The sequence below is a fragment of the Pseudopodoces humilis genome, chromosome 13 (genome assembly GCF_049639895.1).
Source record: "Pseudopodoces humilis isolate 2021_Gansu_Grassland_sample_001 chromosome 13, ASM4963989v1, whole genome shotgun sequence".
NCBI classification, from domain to species: Eukaryota; Metazoa; Chordata; class Aves; order Passeriformes; family Paridae; genus Pseudopodoces; species Pseudopodoces humilis.
The window spans coordinates 13239170-13262107 of NC_142212.1; the positions used below are offsets into that span (position 1 = coordinate 13239170).

At 36.5% G+C, this 22938-nt stretch overlaps 1 protein-coding gene across 2 annotated transcripts in view; it reads right to left on the minus strand.

Annotated features, from left to right (window-relative positions):
- The window catches only part of FHIT (fragile histidine triad diadenosine triphosphatase), a 538519-nt gene that overhangs the window by 471809 nt on the left and 43772 nt on the right, over positions 1-22938 (minus strand). The gene's annotated exons all lie outside the window — the stretch shown is intronic.

Consider the following 22938-nt stretch of genomic DNA (forward strand, 5'->3'; position numbering starts at 1 on the left):
GCTGAGATATGCCATTCTGAAATTAACTGTCTTGAAACTTATATTTAAAGCACATGAAAGTAATTCAATTTCCCAATATTAACTCTTCTTACATCAATACCAGAATTTAAGATAGGTTGCATTCCTGCTCATGTTGTAGAACAAAATCAAAAGTCTCTTTTCTGTGGGGCCAAAAGAAACAAGTATTTTTTTAAAAAAATTTTCAAAAGAAGAGATTCAGCTGAGAAGGCTAACATTTAAGTTACTGAATAACTGTGGCTTACATTCTAAAGAAACGTAGAACGTCACCAAAACTTCTGAAGTTCAAATAATGAAAATGTGATGATTACATCTAATGACACATCATTCTCTTTTTTTTTATATATAAGCAATTCAGATCTGCTTTAATAAGGATTTTGGCATACAATACAGACATCTAACATTCAAAATAGACTACTGACCTCAGGAGTAGCTATTCAGCCCCACAGGTACAGCAATGATCAATTTAAGAGGCAGGCCAGCATCTCTGAAAATGATACCTCTTTGTAGAAACTCTGACTATGCAAACATGTAAATTAGCCTGGAGAGAAAGTTACGGTAATGGGGGGATTCTGGAGAGTGTTACACTCCATTATGATGGAGGTTATCAAACACTAAGAGGTTTGTTTCAAACAAAATTCATTACCATTATAAAAAAAAAAAAAATTACAGTTATTTTCTCCCCAGCTGTTATAATTTCCTGTTGAAATTAAAATTCCTGTGTGATACCAAATGATAACTGACTATTTGACAGAATTTGAGAGATACACATGTAGCTCAGTACACATGAAGCTCACTGAGCTTCACATGAGCTATCCTCAAAACTCAAAAGTGATCTAGTGATACTGAACACTACAGCTATTATTATTTTTTTTTGTGAGGGAATTTAATGTTTAAGCTTCACAAACCACTTCACTTCCTGATTATTCCAAGTCCTTATCACTAAACGAAATTTATCATGTCTTTTGTCCTCCATTGTTAATCTCATACTTCCACACAAGGAATTAATCAGAGAGCAACAAGCCAGTACCTCTGATATCTGATATCATTACTGACATTTCTTTATTAACAAGGAAAGAGACTATTTATCAAAGCTCCAGCTTCAGGTTTTACAAGCAGCTGACAGAACCATGGGTTCAGCTTCAGAAACAGAACCACACTGAAGGGGCACAGAAAAACATTTGTTTTGATCATTTCCTGATAATCTACATGCTCATCTGGACAATTCTAGACTCACAGTAGCATCTAGCTTGGCCAATATTTGCCCTGTAATATTTTACCTGCTGTAGAACATTCAGGTCACTGAAGCTGCAGCCCCCTGACCAGGAAAACAGTGCAGTGAGAAGACCCAACACACCCCAACCAGCAGAGAGGACAAGGCCTGGTGCAGACAGGCCGCAGCTTAGCAAGGGAGAAAAATTAAATTATTGTCACAGAACAGAACACAAACTGGGGCAAAGCAAACAATGAAGCATTTTGGGGATGGCAAAGCACAGAAGTTTCTAAAGGAAAAAATTGCAGCGCGCTTTGCTAAGAATGTTTGGGCTTGTTTTATTAAAATCATCAGTATCTTCGGTTAGACAGGCCTTTTCTTCAAACTTCTTTTAACATAAAAAGCAAATAATAAAAGACCACAAAATTATTATTTCTTATAGCCCCCTCTGCAAGCTACCTGAAGTTAAAACACAGAAAGAATTAAATATCATATGTTGTAAAGTTCTTTTTATTTTTAACTGGTATTTCACTTGATACTCAAGGAGAAAATTGTGTGCAACTCTGCAGATGCTCCTAAACTAAATTTCCTTGTTCAAATTAGAAACTTTGACATTTAAAATGAATTTTAATAGGGTAATAAACTCAGGATATTTCATAACTCTATCCAAGATATGAGGCATCTCTGACCTACTGACAGCTTAGACTGAATGAAAGTCATCATTAAACACTCATGAAGCAGCACACCAACAGACACTTTGGAGTGAATTATTTGAGTGGTAATGACAAATATGAAAAAAAAAAGTTCAGCCTCTTATTAGAACTACATTGTGATATTGTAATTCCTAAACTCAGTACAGTTATATGAGACGTGTTATAAATCGGCCCAAAGCACCCAGTAATTCTGATTTCTGTGTACAAACTGGTGATTAGGAACATTTACAAAATCTTCCTAGAAACCAGGCCAATGTATAAAAGAGAAACAGACTTCTTATAAATCATACAGAAAAAGGAAAGAGAAAATACTCAAAGTTCTTATTACAAGAAATTTAGAAGTTCATTTTCTAAAAATTATGGAACTGTCAAGTACAACGGAAATGTCCATACACCATATACACCAGTGCAGCCTGTTTTTATTAGCATTTCAATAAATAAAAAAGTCTTATAATGAGTTGTTCCATAGGCAAGTGCCAGCCCTGTTGCTTAGCATAGGAAAGCCTATCCCTTCATCCCCATTCCAACATAAATATTAAGTTGCTTCAGCTCCACTGATCTGTACCAGTAACAGAGGAAGATTCCTGAAACTACAAAATCTCACAAGTTCTCACTGATAAAATGAGACAGGTTGGTAGAGATTTACTTGGTTTAGAAACCAAATTAATTTTCTGCTTTATCAAAACTGGATTTGAGCAAACAGTCTCAATTGAACACCATAGCTTTATAACAAATTCTGAGTTTATTGTGCAGTAAGATGGTGCAACAGAACCATTCAAAAAAAAAAAAAGGAAAAAGAAAAAAACAGAAAAAAAGAGGATTAAAGGAGTGAAAATGTTCCAAGAGAAAAGACCTTCATTAGTACCATAAGTCTCCACTGCAAAAATACTCAAAGCAACTGTACACCAAGTAAATCTATCTGATCTGTACCTTGCCCAGAATATCTATCAGTTTGTCATTCCTATTGCCATACTTTGAGGGGAGACATGCACTCTGTGCACAAAACACATCACATTTGATGAGACCTTTTAAAGGTCAGGATTTTATTTAAGAAAGTGATTTAGTGCTGGTTACTGAGTTACTGCTCAAATGCAGAGCTGATTCACTCCTCTATGCCATAATCTCAATGATGAAAGCAAATATGGGAACTACTTCCACCTGACTTTCTGTGGAAGGAATATAACATACAGTGAATTAACAAAGTCAGAAGAAGCCTGGAATAACACAAGAAATAGAATATGCATTTCTGCAGGTATCAATAATGGAGTTATCACAAAAATTGTGTTATAAAATTAGTTCTTAAAAGCTGAGATCCAAAACATGGCTTGGTAAAGGATTAAGCAAATCAATTGTCTGCAAAGCATTTCTAAATGTTTGCTCTGTGGGTGACCATGAAAGAGAATGTGTTCCCCTAAATGCAGGCTTTTGACTGAAGTTCAAGCTGTGCATGTTTTCCAACAAATCTCATTTCATAGAGGTTTAAGATAAAAGTCAGATTCTTAAATAACTAAATTCCAGACTAAGTATCAAGAGAGGAACTTAAAGCCCTTACTGATGCTTGAGAACCAGGTAACCCCGGTGGGCCATGACAAGATTTGTGCTTTGACTGTCTGTTAGCAGGAGCTTTCCTCAGAAGATGGGACAAGATTGGGGAACAGTGAAACTTACAACCAACTAGAAAATAAAATCACCATTAAGAAATGAATGGCTGCAATCCCCTGGCCAGCTGCAGAAAACAACGACCCTACAGTTCTTCCCCTCAACACACAAACAACAATGAATCCTCCAGGTGTCAAGGCAGGAATCATTTGGTCAAAAGCTGTACCTAAAATACCTGCATTAGCATCAATCATGCACCAGAATGTTTCTTTCTCTCAAGCAATACTCCTTCCAACTCCCCTAATTAAATCTGCTTATTCATTTTACAACAGAACAAAAGATTCTGACAAAGCAGCAGCAGCAGTCAGGATTCTTGAATTATTAAAAAATTTTTGGTACATATTGATAAGTACATGTTTCCAAATTATTCTTCAAGATAGAAGAGACAGAGTCAGATACATAGGGAAATACTCACAAGTGTAAAAATACAAACATGTGCACACAATATGTGTGTGAGCAAGGAAGAAGCCACACCAGTAACAGTGAGGAATTCAGACTGCATCACATGAAAAATCTGACAACCCTGAAAGTAAATATAAAGTATATAAACATTTTAAAATTACTAAAATAGGCATATTACAATCTATATAAGTATAAACATCACAAAGTATTAGATCCAAAATCAGAATAACACTTTTCAGTTTGAATTAAATACTTGCATAAGCTTAGTTTGTAATTAAACACCTTCTGGCAAACCAGAAAATATCCAGCAGAGAAATATAAGGAGACATGATACTCATTTTGAAGGCAACATCAGAAAGAAATCTGGAACATAGCATAGATGCTAGTGCATTAACATGAATGCTAGTTCAGAAATTCAAAACCATTATCAAACTTCACATCAGCTAAATAAAATGAGGTTTTAATGAAAACTTATTTCTTCATTTTGCATATTTTAATTGAGCATAAGCACTCCTATGGTATCAACAGTGATAACACAGCAGAGTAGCTGTTTCCTCATCATTTGACCAAAAATTAGAATATTAAAAGCAACACATATTGAAATGAAGAATATCTAAAAATAACGTTAAGAAGTTTTTTGACAGATGCCCTCACTGCTTGTGCACCATGAAAGTTGGTTTTTAAGGAAATGACATGAATTTTAAGAGCCAAGGAGCAGCAGCAATGCTGCCCCATTCCCATTGCCCTGAACGTCAATAATGACACAAGGGCCAGAACATCAGAACTACAGCGGGGAAGGTGTTTCAAAATAAACAGGATAATTTGATTTACAAATTAGGACTATAATATACTCAGAAAACCAAAACCAATGGGGATGCATTCTTGAAATGAAGAAAGATAAAAAGCTTTAAAATAAAAAAATCTGTATATTTTGTTACGAAAACAAAATTTGTATTCATAAATGTTGAAGTGAGAAAACAACCATTAGAGACATGACCCCTGATACTTGTTCCTGTCCAGTTTAACTACCTTTTTTAGTTGGTATTTAAATGGAAACTGAAAAATGAACAAGACAAAATATAGCATTACATACACATGCAGCATAATTCCACAGTATCTGTCTCTGGTTTTGACTTATCTAACCGGATCAGTGATTTCAAGCTTAGCATTCCAATTTGTTATTGTCAAAATGTATTTGAAGAACTAAGAAATAATCTAAACTAAATGCTATTTTATAAACCATGCCTATGGATAAAATAGAATTTCCAGATTTTCATAATTCACAATTTTTTTTCTAGCACTGCCTCTTCTGTTTCTTGAAAAGACTCTATTAAAAGTTCTGTCAATTTAGGAAATTCTCATTTTGGCTAAAACATGCCTTTGTGGTGCCATCTTATTATTATTTTATTTATTAGCAGCAGCAGCCTGATCAGGCTGGAGATGTCAAAGCTTTTATAAGTGTTACAACTATTTGAATTTTTTTTTAATAAGCACTAATTATCAAAAATTGCACCTTTACTCAGCTAAGCTGAATTACCTGTTTACCACCCATGAGGGCAAAATAATCTCATAAAGTATTAGGCAAACTTCACTGAAAAAGCAATAAAAGAATAAAGATCTAGAGGCCTTTTATAGTCTCAAATCATTAATTTGACATGCACAAAGTCGAAAAATTTGGTTAGAAAAAGATACAGTTTTATAAATTAGGAAAGGAAATTTGTGTTAAATTTTTATTGAAGGAATTAGACTTCAATGGCCAACCTATGCAATATTCTGTAGATCAGCAGTAGGCCCTAGCAACAAGAACATAATGGCAGGGGATTTCACAGCCTCATCCTGCTAATTGAAAGGACCCGACCTCACCAGGGTCGTGCACTGCAAGTCGCAACAGCCACACTGCAAATTATCACTGTTTTGCAGCCGCCACTGTCTGCCACCTGTAAAGGGAATGGAACTAAACGTGCTACACTCTGGTGATTAAAAATTAATATTTCTCAGCCTATGTGGATTTTAGAAGCTTTAGAAACAGAAAAAGTTAAGGTAAGTGGGTTTTTGCCTACAATTCAAAGTTACTTAGAAAACACACCGTTCCACGTATTGTGGATGCTGATATTCAGGTTAGACCTGGAGCTTTCTGGGAGGTGACAAATGAGAAGCTTGTAAGCAGGAATGTATTTACACAGCATTGACCCAATGTTCCAAACTTTCTTGTGCAATTTGCCTTTACTTACAGAAATACTAACAGTGCAGTCAATAAAACTACTTCAGCTAAAAACCTGATCCATACAACAAAGGGTAAGAAAAGAATCCTATTACATATGTAATTACATACGTACCTTAACGTGTAATTTTAGGACACTCAGCCCCCAAGATTTTTCCCCCAGTCTTGAAAAAAACAGCATTCCAAATATATATATAAGTAAGTAATATATGTGACTGTTTGAAGTAAACTTTTAGTTCCCTGTAGGTACTTTTCCTCTGATAATGATACATTCAGCATATGTATATACTGAAAATTCTACATTGCTGTTCTTGGCATGTAATTAGGGGCAAAGGAAAATGTACAGGACTAGAATCTTAATTGTTGGTTTAATAACCTTTATACAGCTCATTTCTGAATGATTTTCTTCCTCTCTGGAGCGGCTTCTAATGTCAAACACTGGTATTAAGGTGAGTCATGGTTACTGAAGAGGCACAGAGAAGGCACATGACAAAATTATTAATTATGGGGAGGGAAGGAGGCAGAGTATTCTTTTTACTCCATAAATGTCCTTGTAAAACAGAACATTTAATACTGAAGTCAAATATAGTTTCAGTAGTCAATAGCCACTAAAGTCTTACTGCTGTCAATAACAGTTGAGGATTTAAGAATGCCATTTAAAAACTGTTGCAAATGTGATTTTTAGAGGGCACTGAAGATTTTTGAGATAGCAAAAAGATTTACATTTTTTGAACTACAGTAACAGAATTTGGGCAATTATTCAATATCTAAGATATCTGAGCTATCCATCACTATATAAGATAGTGAGCTAAACAGCCTTAATACAGTAATTTAAAATAAACTCTTTCACACTGCTGGAAGTTATTGCTCATTTTTCAGATTCCTTCCTTTCACACCAAATGGAAAGAATTGTACCAAGGCCAACAGAAGAGGTGGACAGCACTATTTTCTGCTAAACTGAAATGTAACATTTCATATTCTAACACCAAGAGGTTTATTTGCAAATAATACCTTAAAGCAACAGGACAGGGGAAGTTTGGAGCTGGTTGTTCAGGTTTAGGGTTTTTTTGAGGGAAAGAGAAAAAGAAAAAGAATTGTGGTTTTACTCTTATTAATTTTATCTTTAGTAAATTACCAGAGTTATGGAAACTTAAGACTATTTGTTAATGCTTTTTTTTTTATTTTGTATTTTACTTGCAACCAACTTCCCACATTACAAAATAAGCCTAAAATAACTGATCTATGAGTGTAGTCTTACAGGTGATGTTAAATTATTATGCACTACCTTACAGTGATAACAATATGCAAAGTAATCAAAAGCTAAAATCAATAGTGACAGCTAAAGAACATTAAGGTCTTGAGCACCATCCAGTGCTATGGCTAAAGCCATTGAAACCATTTTCTTCCTCTGAAAACTCTTGGAGACTGCTCAGTGTTCACCTGTGTTCACAATCCTAATGGAACCTTAGTACAGAAAAGAAGCATTTAAAATAAAGATCACTGCAAAAATGCTAATACTTCTTTCATTCCAGAATAACCACTACAAGCACACTCACCTGCTTTAAGCCAATTCAAACAAAATTATTTTCTAAGATGAAAGATTCTGAAAGTGTTGAAAACTCTTCCTCCTGCTCCCTTCTCCCCAAGATTAGGAAACCATGTCACACAGTTCAGTGGGATCTCACCAATGTAAGTACATGTAACATATTCTAAGTAAACTCCTGTGGAATGGGACAATTCCACAGGAGAAGCAGAACTTGAAAAGTAAATTAATTAGCTTTGGGTATTTTTTTTGAATTCTTGGTGGGTTTGCACATTTGGAGCTATAGAATTTCTAAATATAAATTAACAAAGTAAGATGAACAAGCCATTATTGTGAACATTAAGTGCAAGAGTACTTTGTTTATGTGTGCAAACTGCACACAACAACTGAGAGGGAAAACCTATTACAAAACACCAATATAGCCACAATTCTTCATTACATTTTTGCTTTATTACAGAAAAATTTATTTCCTAAAATTTTATTTTTGGGAAAATTTGGATTATTTTTTTCTCATATTCTATCACGTGTCCAGAAGAAAACATAGAATATTATATTAGAAAAAATTATTAAATGCATTAGAGATATAATTGAAATTACAAACAATTGAAATTACATTAGTTTACATCAACTGAGAATCTTTTACATTTTATTGTAATATATGCCACAGAAACATATATTTGGAAAACAGCATGGCTCCTTATAAAGGCAGCACTCTGCTGCACAAGCTCCATCCCAGTTTGCCTCCCATTTTTTCCTTTTAAGCAGTTATGAATCATTACTTAGAGACTGGCACAGCAGGGCTAGAGCCAGAAACATTAATTGCCTCCAGGCACCGAGTCATGGTCTCCTGCCTGCTGTTGTTCAGCACACCTCCACAGCTTCACACACATTTCTGTTCTCTTCCTGGCAGAACTGGTCACTGCACGCACCCAGCTTTAGCATCCCTCCCAGTTCCTGCACAATCCTCTCCTGACAAAGTTCCACCCCGAGAAAGTCCCACGCTATTCCAAGCTAGTGAAGGTTAGGCAGGGGTGATTTGCTTCACAGACCTGGTGTGCTCAAAAGACAAAAGGAACAATGCCAACATTAACAGCCCGAGTCCTTACACAGCGACTGCCTGTACTTCAGATTGTTTCTCAACCTGTCTCAAGTTGAGGAAACAAATTCTGCATAGTAAAAGAAGGACCTTTAAAAGTAATGAAAATACAGCAGCAGATTTTGGGTTTGTTTCTCATAAAGCTACAATGATTTTAATAATTGGAAAAAAACAAAGCTCCTGTTCCTGTAAAGCTTTCAAAGAAATAAAAGCTATATTTAGAAAATTATATATCTCATCCCACACCAAAATCCAGTAAGTCCATCTTTTAAGCAAATTCACACTTACAATTAAATCCTTTTAACCAAATGTAAAACCAAATAAATTCTGAAACAATGCAATGCTGACCACACCCTACACTTCCCAAAATCCCACCTACAACAGAAGTTCCAGATTCAACTGCTCCAAGCATCAATTCTTTTTTAAAGTTATTTCAACAAAAGTTCCAATTCAGGTGATGCTATCACCAGAAAGACAGTTTCCTTTGCTACAAAGTCCATGGAAACTATGACACTGCTTTAACAAACCAAAGGAAAAATGGAATAAAAAGAGAGTAAGACCTCTAAAATTTAAAGCAAGAAGCACAAACTTTAGCCAGGGGCTTGCAGGTCAACATTGACCACTTGCTGTGTATTTCCCCTTTACCCTCCTGGGTGTCACCAATTGATTTTGGTCACCCAGTTTTTCAGTTTTACAGTTTCTTTCCTTAGATCTCACTGTGCCTTCCCTTCCATAATTCTCAGGGGTATCAAATACAAACTCTTCAGCATAATCCCAGTTAACATATGAAGTGTTTGATTCTTCTCACCTGTCAGAACACATCCACAGAACACAATTGTTTGTTGGTTTTTTTTGGTAAAAGAAAACACAAAACAATTTAAACAGATCAACTATAACTTAAACTTCCAAAATAAAATATTTTCACTAAAACTTTAAAACAATCTGATGATGTTTTTGTCTAGGAAACACTTTTTTTGCATTATGAAAAGTCTATAGTAACCTGCATTCAACTACTTAAATTTTTTTGCCTGATACAATCCTATTTTTCACAAACATCAGAATAGTTCCCTCTGCCAAGGAATTGCATTTATGAAAAATGCATGTTGTGAATGCCAAAGGCCATGTTTTTAGAATGAAAAAAAAAAATAAAAAATCCAATACATCCTTTAAAAGATGACAAATAGTCTTTATGAAAGCCATTCCTGCTCTTTCCATTATGGAAAAAGAAATCACAGTGGGAATACTAAGCTCAGCATATACTTGGCAGCTCACTGACCAGACATGCTATTAACTATATAAAGGGCTATTTCTGAACATTTTTTCCTTAAATAAAGTTTTGATTTTTCAATGATTGAAATGCAGTGATGAATGTAAGTGCAAGCTGCTTATTAGAAATGGTATCTCATCATCCCTGCACTCCATTTTTTACCATATCTCCTATATAAAATGCAGTTCTTCTGTAGATTCCAATACATCCCTTTAGTCTAGAACTTCCTTCACATTCCTTAACATGTCTTGTTCCCAGGTATCCCTTTTTTATTTTCTACAGCTTCCCACCACCTGGCTGTCTACTCTTCCACCATGTCTGTTTAAAAACCTTTTATTAGATCCTAAAGCCTCAGCAAGTTGCCTTCACTGCCTCTTTAAAGGCAGAATCTGTTCTTTCATTAAGCGAGCTCTTCTTGTGTCACCCTGCAGCAGCAGTCAAGCTCTTTGTGTGAAAGCAATCACCTCTGACCTTACCAGCAGGAGAGTTTGTTGTGATTGTTGGTTTGTTGGGGTTTCTTTCAACATAAATATAAAATACTAGAGTGATAAAAGGGTTTTTGGTTGTTTTTTTTTAAATAATGGAGCAAAAAAAGGGCTTGATATTTATGATGAGCCCTCTGCTACCAGCTGATAGCCAGCAGCATACAGATGGACTGGGCCTAAGTTTTTTTATTAATTATGCATATTAGAAGGATGTGTCCTATCAATAAATGAGACTTGAAAACGAAACAAAGCACCTCAAATTTAATATTCTGATAGTATTTCCCAATACTGAGTCATGTTTGATAACACTGGAAAAGGCTCACTGAACTGGAGATATGAACAGAAATTCAAAGTGACAGAACAAAGTACTGTGCGCGATCACTTATAAAAGTTTAACATCTAAAAAAGTCAGCCCAGTTTGCCCAAGAGCACACAACATGACCAATGTAAAAGTTCAGTTAAGATATGAATTTTTAGGATATTGTTGCTTTTTAGCTTTCAGTAATGTGGTTTTGAAGGAGTGGGGAAGATAGGGAGTTTTTCTTTATTTCACTGGATGAAATTTCATATTCTTTTCACAAATTCTTTTTCTTGCACTATCTCTTCCTGTTTTCTGCATCTGTGTTCAGGCAGTCAAGGGACCCAATGAGCATTTTCAGTGAAAAGAGAAAGAACTGATAAAATACTACATCCTTTATATTCTTTTCAGCCATCTGTCTCTCCACAGATGCAAGAGAGCAAAAGTTTAAATTGACTCTACTCTGATAAATACTGTTACAACAAAACAATCCACAGGTACATTATTTTAACCTCTTAAGAGAAAATAAAATTCAATTCTTTCAAAGTTCATTTTTGTTTCCCTCCCATGACACCATAAACCAACATTGAATGAAGGTTTTAAAAGCAACTTTTTTAGAATACAGAAGAAGGATAGTGTAAAAATTTGTATCCTAAAGTATTTTTTGCTGATCATTTAAATAATTCATTTTCTATAGTAGAATAGACAAATTAAGAATGTGATATTTTCATTTGCTTTAAAGACAACCTAACTCATTCAGAAAGGACAGGGTGTGTGGAACTAAGGCAGGAAATACTTGGGATTGGTAAAGATTTTACAAAGAGCTGGTAAACATATTATTATAAACATTGTAAATTCAGGGCAAATCTTTTCTGCTCTGAGCAGCCATTTGAAACAAGAGCTTTCTGGTTTGAGTGAGAATGCCCCCGACTCCTCAAGGAGATACTGTCACCAATAACAGGACAAGCACTCCTTGTCAAAGCAGCAGATAATGGGGGACTAGGAGTTACCCCAAAACAGCCAAATCTGCAGGATCACATCTATCCCAGAGAGCTCGTTCAGGGGATGTGGCCTTGTCTCTGAAAGCCCAATGGAGCAGACAGCTCTGCACAGCCCTGGATTCCGGGCTTTGGGAGAACCAGGGATTAGGCAGAGCACACACACAGCCTCCCTCAAGGCTTCCTTCTGTTGTAAGAACCTAAAGCAATGCAGCTCGTCTGCCTGCACCCTGCTAACCTCTAATTGAGATTTCCTAGCAGAGGTATAATTTAGATGAATGAGATCAAAGATTCACAAATTATTTTCAATGTCAAGGGAACTGAAAGGGTTTTACTAACTCATGTACATAGTGGCCCATTATTTTAAAAGGATAAAAACTTCCTTTCTAAAAAAAGTAATTATACCACTAAGTATTGAAATTATTAGATAAGCAATACCTCAGCATAAATGCAATACAGAAACAATCCTAAAGAAACAATCACCATTCATCCTTTTGTGTTCAAAATGCAAAAATGCCATCAGAGAGCAGTCTCCTTTGCTTGATTCGCAGAAGCAAAAAGGATGGAACCAGATGCTCCCTTCAACAAAAGGTTTCCACTGAGTATGATTACTCTCCAAATCAATTCTCTTCAGAAGCAGATCTTTTAATTATTAATGAAAGTTAATTGGAGCTTCAAACACCACCCACAAGAAAAAAAGTTTAATTCAAAGTTTTTTCAATCTCAAATTGCCATAATATTGGGGTTTAGAAACAAAACACATCCGTATTAAGTCTTTAAAATATTATAAAAAAACCTTTTTCCTCATGACTTATTTTTCAAGTATCACCTGTCATACTCTATGTGATTTTTTTGTATGAAATGATACTACACAAGCGATAATGTATTTGAATTATAACAAAACCAATGGAAGGTTGTTGTTCTATATTTTACTGCTTTCAATATTTCTTTAGCAATCATCATTGCAGTCTGTCTAAACAATTCTCTGTGCACTGACATTCACAAAAATGTGTTTTCATCAGGAAGTTAGACACTGTCATTAGGTTTCATGAAAAGCTATACTTTTCAGTTCCTAGCCAGTTTTTTATACCTCACTGCATCATTGGGATGTGAATGCAAGAGTTTTTACATCTGTCAGGTTCAGTTTTATTTACTTGAATACAAGCATTAATAACAGATTACTGGGAAACTGTAGAGAGATGATGAATTAGTTATGTTCTTATTATCCAGCACTGGAAAGGGACCAAGAGAGGAGGGTTCACCACATTCTCTGTTAAGAAATAACCTATTGATCAGCCACAACAATCATCTACAAAGCTTGATAAATGCAGCTTGGGAAAGGCAATGATTCAGATCATTGTTTCAGAGCTGATATTTAACATACCAGATCTTGCAATAACTTTTGATTTCCTAGAACTGTTTGGTAAGAAACTTATTTGGTTGTCAACAGCTACAATAACTTGAGATACAAGTAGAAGACATACTTAATGTGCTCTAAAGCCTACTACTTTTCAAATTCTTCTACAAGTTTCCAGATGTTCCAAATACAATTTTTCATGCTCTCTTACATTCTTGTAGAAGTAATTGTCTATGCTGGAACCTTACAAACAAAGGAAAGTATTAAGGAATTTTTATCATACACCTTAAGGTGAATTAAATACACTTCTGTGCACAGAAAACACAAAATGTCCTGTCTCCAATGAGAGTCTTCACCTTATAAGATTCTCTCAGGAAATGGAATCACCTGAGGATACCTGAACAAAACAAATCTGGCTCCAGCACAGGTGGAAAAAAAGACATGTAGCACAATGACATCATCCTAGCTATTAAAAAAAAACATAAATAAATATATATATAGATGTGTGTGTGCATATATACTTTAAAAGTCTGGCAGTCGTGACTATGATAAAAAATAGCCTCTGAATTTTAGAGTTAATTATACTCAAGACCCAAACTGTAGTTTCCTCACACACGCTTACATATGGAAAATATATATGTATTATCTCCTCATTATGTAGAGCTATTTTTACTTCAAAATCCATGTATTAATGCAAGGAAGCTCTCAGGTAAGAAATACAAAAAACTGTGGGAAAATATTTTGAATAAATGCTGTCTAAAGATTCTTCAAGTCTCAACCAATTAAGCATCAATTTCCAGAGAGTGCAAGCAGCTTTGTAAGCTTGTCACAGACAAGAGAAGTGTCCTCATTTATTCATGTCATTGACTAGTTGTACCCCAGGGACAGCTGCAGTAAGGAACCCCCATGTTCACCATCAAGTGTCATTGCTATGTAGCCCAATTCCTCATATGTTCAGAACAAAAAAGAAAGATTTTGACCCAATGAGTAAAAAGGCACGAGAAACTGAACATCAAAACCATGAGAGCTGAGGCTTTTTCCTCTGCATCTGCACTGTTCATCCTAATAGTAAAAGTACTGGTCATTGGTTAAGCCTACACAGACAGTAATAAGGCAGATCAAACCCAACCATGAATATCTGACACAAGGTTTTAAAAGCCTAAGTCTAAATCATGTGAAAGATCAAAACGTTACTAATTGCATTCTACACATAGACTGAACAGGATCAGGAGAAAAGACAGTTTCCTTCTTTAAACTTTATCTTTTAGGTCAGCCCTCCAATCCAGCCATCCCCCACACCACTGCTGGGATCTGCAGGATCACACCTATCCCAGAGAGCTCCTGCTGGGATTGCAGCACAGGTCTCTCTCCCTGACCTGCTCACTGCCTACTCAGCAGCAGGGCACACAGTCTGTGAGAAGGAAGGGCACAACCAGTTTGAAGTGCTGCCACTGTCACCACTCTCCCTGTATCACAGCTGAGCTTTGCTCACATCAGCCAGCCACCAGAAACCCACCTTGCTCCAGAGCTCTGCCCCTCTTGCCCAAGGAGCAAGGAATGCCAGAAAAGTTTCCTTAAAGAAATTTATCTGTGAGGCACAATCTGCTGCTCATTCACAGGTCATCTGTCCATGTTGGAGCTGGGCAGTGCTGAACAGGAATGAAAACTTGCTCAAATCCACTTCAGATCAGTGCAAAGGAGCCAAGCAGACACCCTTAGCAATTAGCTCAGGTTCTCTAGAGCCAAGACACTAATCCAAAAATGGGAAGTTTATTCAAAGCCTTTAATCTGAAAGTTTCTCTTTATATGAAGATGAGACAGCTTTAAAAACAGATTCAAGAAAATAGATGTTATATCTGCTTTGGTACACAATATCTGAGGCTCCCTGTAGGTCTGTTACACAGCAACAGTCCCCACAAGGAAGATCTAAATTCAGGCCTAAGCTCTCACTCAGTTGCTGACCTTCTATCAAAGAAATCTTTAAGAAAGATTAATTCTGTATAGATACAATTTTTGCTAAACCAATTTTTCTTTCAGAGACAAGCAATTTGGGGGGAAACTCAGGACATTGAGCAGATATATAAATAGCATCTTTAAACTTATAAAGACACTCAGGAAAAATTTATTGGCTAAATACATTCAGTGCCCTACACAATTAAATTCTTAGTCATGTTTACTAAACCTATTGCTATCAGTGCAACTGAAAACACCCCTGCTTTTTTCAGCATAGCAGTGATATGTCGTATCCAACAAGCCAAATTAGTCCTGCAACAACAGCTAAGAAGTATTTTTCTTAGCAGTTCACTAGAGTGGCTTAAGAAATACTTGTCCAGGTGATCACATTTCCTCATCAGCCTTACACAAAAATCACCTGATATGGAAGTGTTCATAACTACAGCTCACAGACTAAATACTATTGCATCTTCTTAAACAAACAGATCAAACATAACACATTTTTCTTGCAAGTATTTTCACATGCCCACTGTCACTTAACAACAGGCATTCCTCAAGTCAAGCAAAGAAAGGGGAAACTTGAAGCATCTTTTAGAAACTCAATTAGAAAAGACTATGCACACTGTCCTCATTATTTTACATCATGACATTCATGTTGTTCTGAATGCAAAGAGAACATATAACTGGGTTTGCTTCCTAATCTAAAGCAGAACAGCATGGTTTTGGATCAGTGGAGTCTGGTTCTTTTAAAGGCATTCTTAATGTAAAGACCTACAGACAACAATTCAGAATCAGGAGTGCATAAACAGAGGCTCAACTGTTGCTACACTAAATCAAGTTCCTGTTATGTCATATTGTCTTCACAGATCCAGTATGCATTATGTCTGTAAAATACCTCAGGAACAACTTCAGGTTTAACGATAGGAATAAGACTAATTCCCCTTGCTATGCTCAAGCATCTTTTTCCCTAGCAAGTAGATATCTTTTAACTCTTCTGTGTCTTGGAGGGAAGAGGAAGAAGGTGATGGGAAAGGAAAAAAAAAAATGAAAAAGAATCTTCAGGGACATACTGCCAAGAAGCTGAGAATCTCAAAGGCTACATTAATCAAGGAAAATCTATGCTTTCAACACTTCACAACTTTCGCACTGAAAAAAACTCAAGAGAACAAAAAAAACACTCTTTCCTGTTAAAGCATCTTTGGTTTATCTGAATATTGTTCCTTGTAGATTTTTTTGTTCTTTCTCCTTATGTCACATTCACTCCCAGAAGAAAATAGTCTCTGGAAAAGTGACATGGTGGTCAACTGTCAAAATGGAATATAATTGAGCACAAACAGTAGGTAAGGATTGTTAGTCTTAAGCGCTCAATAAAAATCATTAAGATCTCTTTGAATGAAATGCTTTTAGCATAAGTTTTATCTAACAAAATTTTAGACCTTCCTCCCTGCAAAGAAAGAAGTACTATGCAATATCTTATTATAAATTTTAAAATGTGTAAGTAATGAAAATCACCATTTGCATTTTCTTCTGAAAATTACCATTTTCCTCTATTTTTCCATATATATTCGTAAAAGTTCCTGGTGGTTCTTCCAAAAGTAGATCAATTGCCCAAATGTTCACTTCTTTGCAGACAGCAGCTGCTTCATTTCAATTGTGCAGAAATTTAACACACAAAGTTACTAAATGAACTCTGAAAGTAGCTTGTGAAATTTGCAATCATTATTTTTGTTTGAATATCTTAAATCACCTTACTTTGGCTAAATTATATAAGCACTTAAGCTTTTTAAAACATTCACAGAGCAGAAACAGCAGAGGCTATTTACCAAGTCACTGAATCTCTTCTACAGACCTCTGTTAGAAGCTACTTTTGGGAAATAATCAACCTTGAAGTGGTAGAAATATTTTTGCAAAGCCTGGGACATTCCAGTGATTTAACCCTCATGACCTCACCCCAGCTTGGTGGAGTCGCCAGAAGGAAAAAACTTTAAAAGGCTAAGAAGTCATTATGAGTTTAATCCTCAGAAAGCAGAAAACAAGAGTGTGACCTAGGGAGCCAGGGCTGGAAGGAGTGAGCAAGGTTTCCTTAGCAAAGCTATTTACTCTCAGAGCTGGAGAAAGAAGCAGGAGTATTTTCCTGGAACCATGGAATCCGTGCCTTATGTCAGGATTTTCCCCTGTCAGAACACACAGGGCATCCCACAGCCAACTCCTGAGCCAGGAGATGCAGCAATTGAGAGAGACAGACCATTCTGTATGCAAGCAAAGCCAGTTTATTGTACTGATGGCCAGATTTTATAGTTCTCTAACTTCCACACAAAATTTTCCACTCAGACCCCCTTGCCTCTATTCCCTTAGCAACACAATCTTTTCAGTTATGAAGTCCTTATTATCACCCTCTTGTGCCAGCACTGTCCTTGCTAACATCCTCTTGCACCAGAGCTGTCAGACATGATGTCTTCACTTCTTATTCGTGCCTTGAGTTTCCCTCTCCATAGCTTCCACTGTACCAGGGCCAGGAGGTCTGTGGTGCTACCCAACTCAGCTTCTGTAGCTGTCTGATCTTCTACATTTTCCCCTTTCTGTTCTACAATCATTATTTATTTTACTGATTTATTAATCAATCTCTGAATACATTGAATCAAGCAAGGCAGGTATACCACTATAATTAATAGCATCCCTAATACAAACATTCCCATCTTAATAAAATTTTTGACCCATCCAGTGATCACCCGGTCTTCAAAAAGGTTGTTAAACCAGTCAGCTCCATCTACTATTTTTAATTTGGCTACATTTTCTTGTAAAGCTTTAATACTTACATGAATAGAGTGAGTGATCAGAAAGGTTCATACAGAATCGTATTACATTCCATCAAAATCTTCACATCAATGTCCATGTACTAAAAGCAAAAAATCAATAGTGGCTCGATTCTGCAATGTAGCATGTCTAATTGAACCAACATTGGTCAACAATCTTGCTAAAGCAAGGAAAGTAGCATTAGTTTGTCGAGCTAACCAACAGCCTAGTTTGTTAAACAATCCTTTTCCAGGGATTGTGCCTTTCCAGACACTGCTCCTGGAGCAAAATAGAAGGCAGCCCAATGCTGTTGTAGTGACCAAAAGTCAAGGTTATCGTCATAATCAGGGGTAAACACATGAATGCTGTGCTTCCCTCTCTGTGGAAATGTACGTTGTAAAATCATGGATGGGTTGGGTGTTAACAGCCAGAGTCACCCTAAACTGCAGGGGCATCCCTTAATACATGATGGAATAACAGCCCAAGCTCTGCCTCCTCTAATAAACACTCCTGCTGGTAACGATAATGGAGCATTAGTAAAGCAGGAGGTGTTGGTAGAAGTGTAATTACACCAAGCACTTTTTTTAATATAGATAGGCTTGAAGAAACAGCCCATGCTTCAGATTGGTTTGCTCCAGATTACCATTTTTACAGATCCTAGAAGTTCTAATTCCTGTGGCTCAAGGGCTGCATGAGGGAGATATGGGAACCATTGGTCCCAAGCATCAGCATGATTCTCAAAATGAAGAACATGAGCCAAAAGGGGATGTGGCCATGTATAAATGTGGTAAAGGTAAACCAATGAAACAAGTAGAAAATGGGTTTCAAGAGAGGCCATAGCCAAGCATAAAGTATCTCATTCTGTTAAATTGGCTAAAGATATCCATACATTTGTTTTTGGCTGAATAACAGGCCAAGTACAAGTAAGAGGAATACTAAAAGCACTAATACTAAAAATGCCTTGGCTAGCCTAAGCTGAATGCTACCTTGAAAAAATACAAAAAAATTTTGTACAAAATACAAAACTTATTAACAATGGCAAGCCATTGCTTGCTTGATAACTCCTGATTTTCAGGCAAACCACATCGATGCCCACACGCCAGCTGTTTAATTTGTATATTATTCTGACTGCTCCTTAAAGGGTCACAATGCCAACAGTCAGCTCTTCTTTTATGAGATGCACAATACCAAAGGCACCCACACCTTTGACACTCACACAGAGTACACACTCAATGATGCCCTGTGTGACAGGGAAAGGAAATGAACAGACCTGCAGAAAGCTCACGTTCAGATGGTATTGCATCACTTGTGTCAAAAGGAGACAGACACCTCAGCTTTAAGTTAGGAGCCTCCCTCCCTCCACCTCACCATACATAACTTGTACTTTATGACACTTCTGTGCAAATTCCCAAATTGAATTTTTCCCCTTGTTCACAGATTCAAGACTAATGCAGTTTTATGGTAGATATTTCACGAACCAGATAAACTACTGATTTATGGTAATTAACCACTAACTACTTCTACAATATCATCTACAGAAAAGAACTTATTAAACAATTCAACTGATGAAATCAACAAATGCGAGAGCCATGCAAGAGAAGCAGAGATTTGGCTTCACTGACTGCGTTCAAGCATAACTCTTAAGGTACTATTTACCAACGTCATACATCATCCATATGAATGATCACAAACTCTGTGTGATTTCATATTAACATCTACTTTCAGCGCCACATCTAAAAAAAAAATCTATTTGAAAATCATAGAAACAGAGTTTTAGTAGGAAGGAACCTTTGAAAGTCATCTACTCCACCTAACCTGCAGTGAGTAGAAATATCCTCAACTAAATCAGGTTGCTCAGAGCCCCATCCAACCTGATCCAGAATGTTTCCAGGGATGGAACATCTATACCTCTGAGAATCTGTGCCAGTGTTTTACCACCCTCATCATAAAAAAATGTCTTCCTTAAATCCAGTCTGACCCCACCTTACCTTAGTCTAAAACCATTATCCCTTGTCCTATCACAACAGGTCCTGTGAAATAGTTTGTCCCTGTTCTCTCTTATAAGCTCCTTTTAAGTAGTGAAAGGCCACAAGAGCATCTCTCTGAAGCCTTTTCATCTCCAGGCTGAACCACCCCAGTTCTCTCAGCCTTTCATCACAGGACAGATATTCCACCCCTCTGATCATTTTTGTGGCTCCCTCTGGATCCACTCCAGCAGGTGTGTTTTAATACTGGCAGAAAATTTACTTGGAAATCTTATGCATAGGGATAGGATAGCAAACTGGAAGAGCTGTTGGTTGTTTTAAATTATACAGGACCCGCTATTTGATTACTACTGCAGTACTGCCCTTCAGAACACACACCCTCAGAGAGCCACATGTGTTCCCGGCCTTGGCAATTGATGCAAGATCCCTTGAAACCAGGATTCTTTCAATCCATAGTCGTCCTCACATTACACTTCAACACACATATTATACATAAACACTAAGATAAGATAGATGAGATCCAACCCAAACCACTCAACTTCCAACAGCCAATTTGCTTGCTGTCCTAAATAACCTTCTGGGATTTTGTTTTTGCATCAGAGAAGAAAATCCAACAACTGGGAAATCATTTTGCTTGAGAAATTGCCACAACACTGAAGTCACTGCTACTCTGAAAAGCTACAATAACTGTTTGCAAGAACTACCATGAGGAGTGCCATTCTGCAGAGGTGTGTAGCTCCAGACTTGATACCTTTTACTTCTGTGTCTTGGGATCACTTCCATTCAGGGGGAATTACTGTCACTTTTATTTCAGGTGGATTTCAAGAAGATTAAACCCTATTGACAACCATCCTGCTTTTCATCTGAATTTGCACGATAATCCTCATTCTTCATAGGGAAAAAAAAAAAAAAAGAATCCGTTATCCTCTATACACAGAGGATGAGGAACACATCATGAATAGTCCTCAAAATTAGACAATGTTCTATTCACTGCTCCTTTAAATATTACTACATACTTAAATAGAGGTAGAAACCAGATTAGCAAAGGTGAGTTCACCTAGAGAGAGTCTGTATTAATGAAGAGCTAATACCATAAATCTGGTGCACATGGCAGTGTGAACAAAATGTCAAGCTGAAGAGAATAACTTCTCCTCCCTAAAGGTGGATTGCACAGGTGGAAACATGCACAACAGCTTTCTAAAACCCATGGCATTTTCCAAAACCTTTATGCAGTAAACTACTCAGCTCCTTGGGAATGTTTTATAAGACAAACTGTGTGGGAAACAGTAAAGGTAAGGAGAGTTTCAGAAGCTGTGAAAACAAGCCTCAGAAAAGAAAAAGCAGAGAACTTAGAGCTAGCTGCAAAGCCTGACAGTAAAGAAGATGCAATAACGCAATATGCAAGGACATGAAACAATAGTTGAGTTTTTAGGCTTGGCTAAGATAGACCTTAAGACTGCAAAAAATATGCTTATCAAGATAGTAAAAAGTTTTAGGCTTAATAACGGAGTATTGTGTATTGTTAATAGAAAGCAAACAAGCAAGCGTTGTTTGAAGAAGATGTATGTATACTTTTAGTGACTGGATAGAACATTTATCTGTAAGCTTTAGCAATACGCTATTGGCTGAAAAACATTTAAAATGTTCTCTAACAAAGAGATCTTTGGCTGCTCGTGGAGCTGTGAGCTTGTGCCATCTCCTGAGTCTGTAGTTGAGACTGAGGTCCAAAATAAAAGCTAGTGACACATCACTCAGCAGTCCCATCCCATTTGTGAAAATCTCCAACAAAACTGAAGTATCAGAGCTATAAAAACACACAGAACTCTCAACAAGTTGAAAGAAAACAGCTTTTACATTGCACTTGTGCACTTTTTCACAAACCAAGAAAGCTACATTACAAACCATTGTGTAAGCAAAAACAGCTCCCCAGGCTTTAGATAATATCAAAATCTATTAATGCAGGGGAATAATGTATTATTCCATACACAGAAATTTGTTTTTATTTAGGGGCAAAATAAACAGCTGAGGCCATTATGAGCAGAAAAGCACAGTCTTCTCTAAAGCAAGTTCATTTTGTCTGGGTTTTGATAACACCAGATGTTTTCTAATGCTGTACAAACAGAAGCTGTTGAAATTTATTGCTGTGAAAATCAGATACCTTTCTAGAATACTTATTAATATGCAAAGAGAAGATTCAACATGTGTCTAAACATCAAATTAGAGTCAAACTTCTATTGGAAAATTGAAATATGTCAATTACATTGAATTCTAGCATTAAATTGGAGCTGAACACAGAAAAAAATACTGCTACTCTAACACATTTTATTAAGAAACAAAAAAGAGGCTGAGTAAAATCTGTATTTCACAGTAAATGCCTATACATACTCTTAGAATTTAACACTGAGGAAAAATAACTCAGAGTTTTACTGATAAAGACTTTCCTATAAAACTGAGTTAAGAACTGTGACTTCCAGGAAGGACAAAGAAAATCTAGAGGTAGACAGGAGATGATCTGTCCCAGTGAAAGGCTTATCAGGCATTCATTTATTTTCTTACAACCTTACGTATGAGAGGTAGGCAGAAGACCAGAGTGAAGCCTTGTCCTCCTTGTCTAAGCAATATTCAATTTCCATCCCTTGGGAAAGCTTCTGCAGCGATCAGTTCCCAGGTCTTCTTTGGCAAAAAAACAACTACAACCATCACTCGACTCCAAAAGAGGTACTCAGGAAAAAAAAACACCCTCTAAAAACTCATCATTTCACCATTTCTTTTGGGATAATAGGTATCACATTGTATCTTCAAAAATACCAGATTGTGTCTGTGTGTGCCTGTGTGCATAACACGTTCCTCTCTAAAACACAGGTCTGAACACTCACCAATTAAGAGTCCAAAATGGTTTCTGCACAGCACGGAAGCAGCTGCTACTTAGGGTAGCTT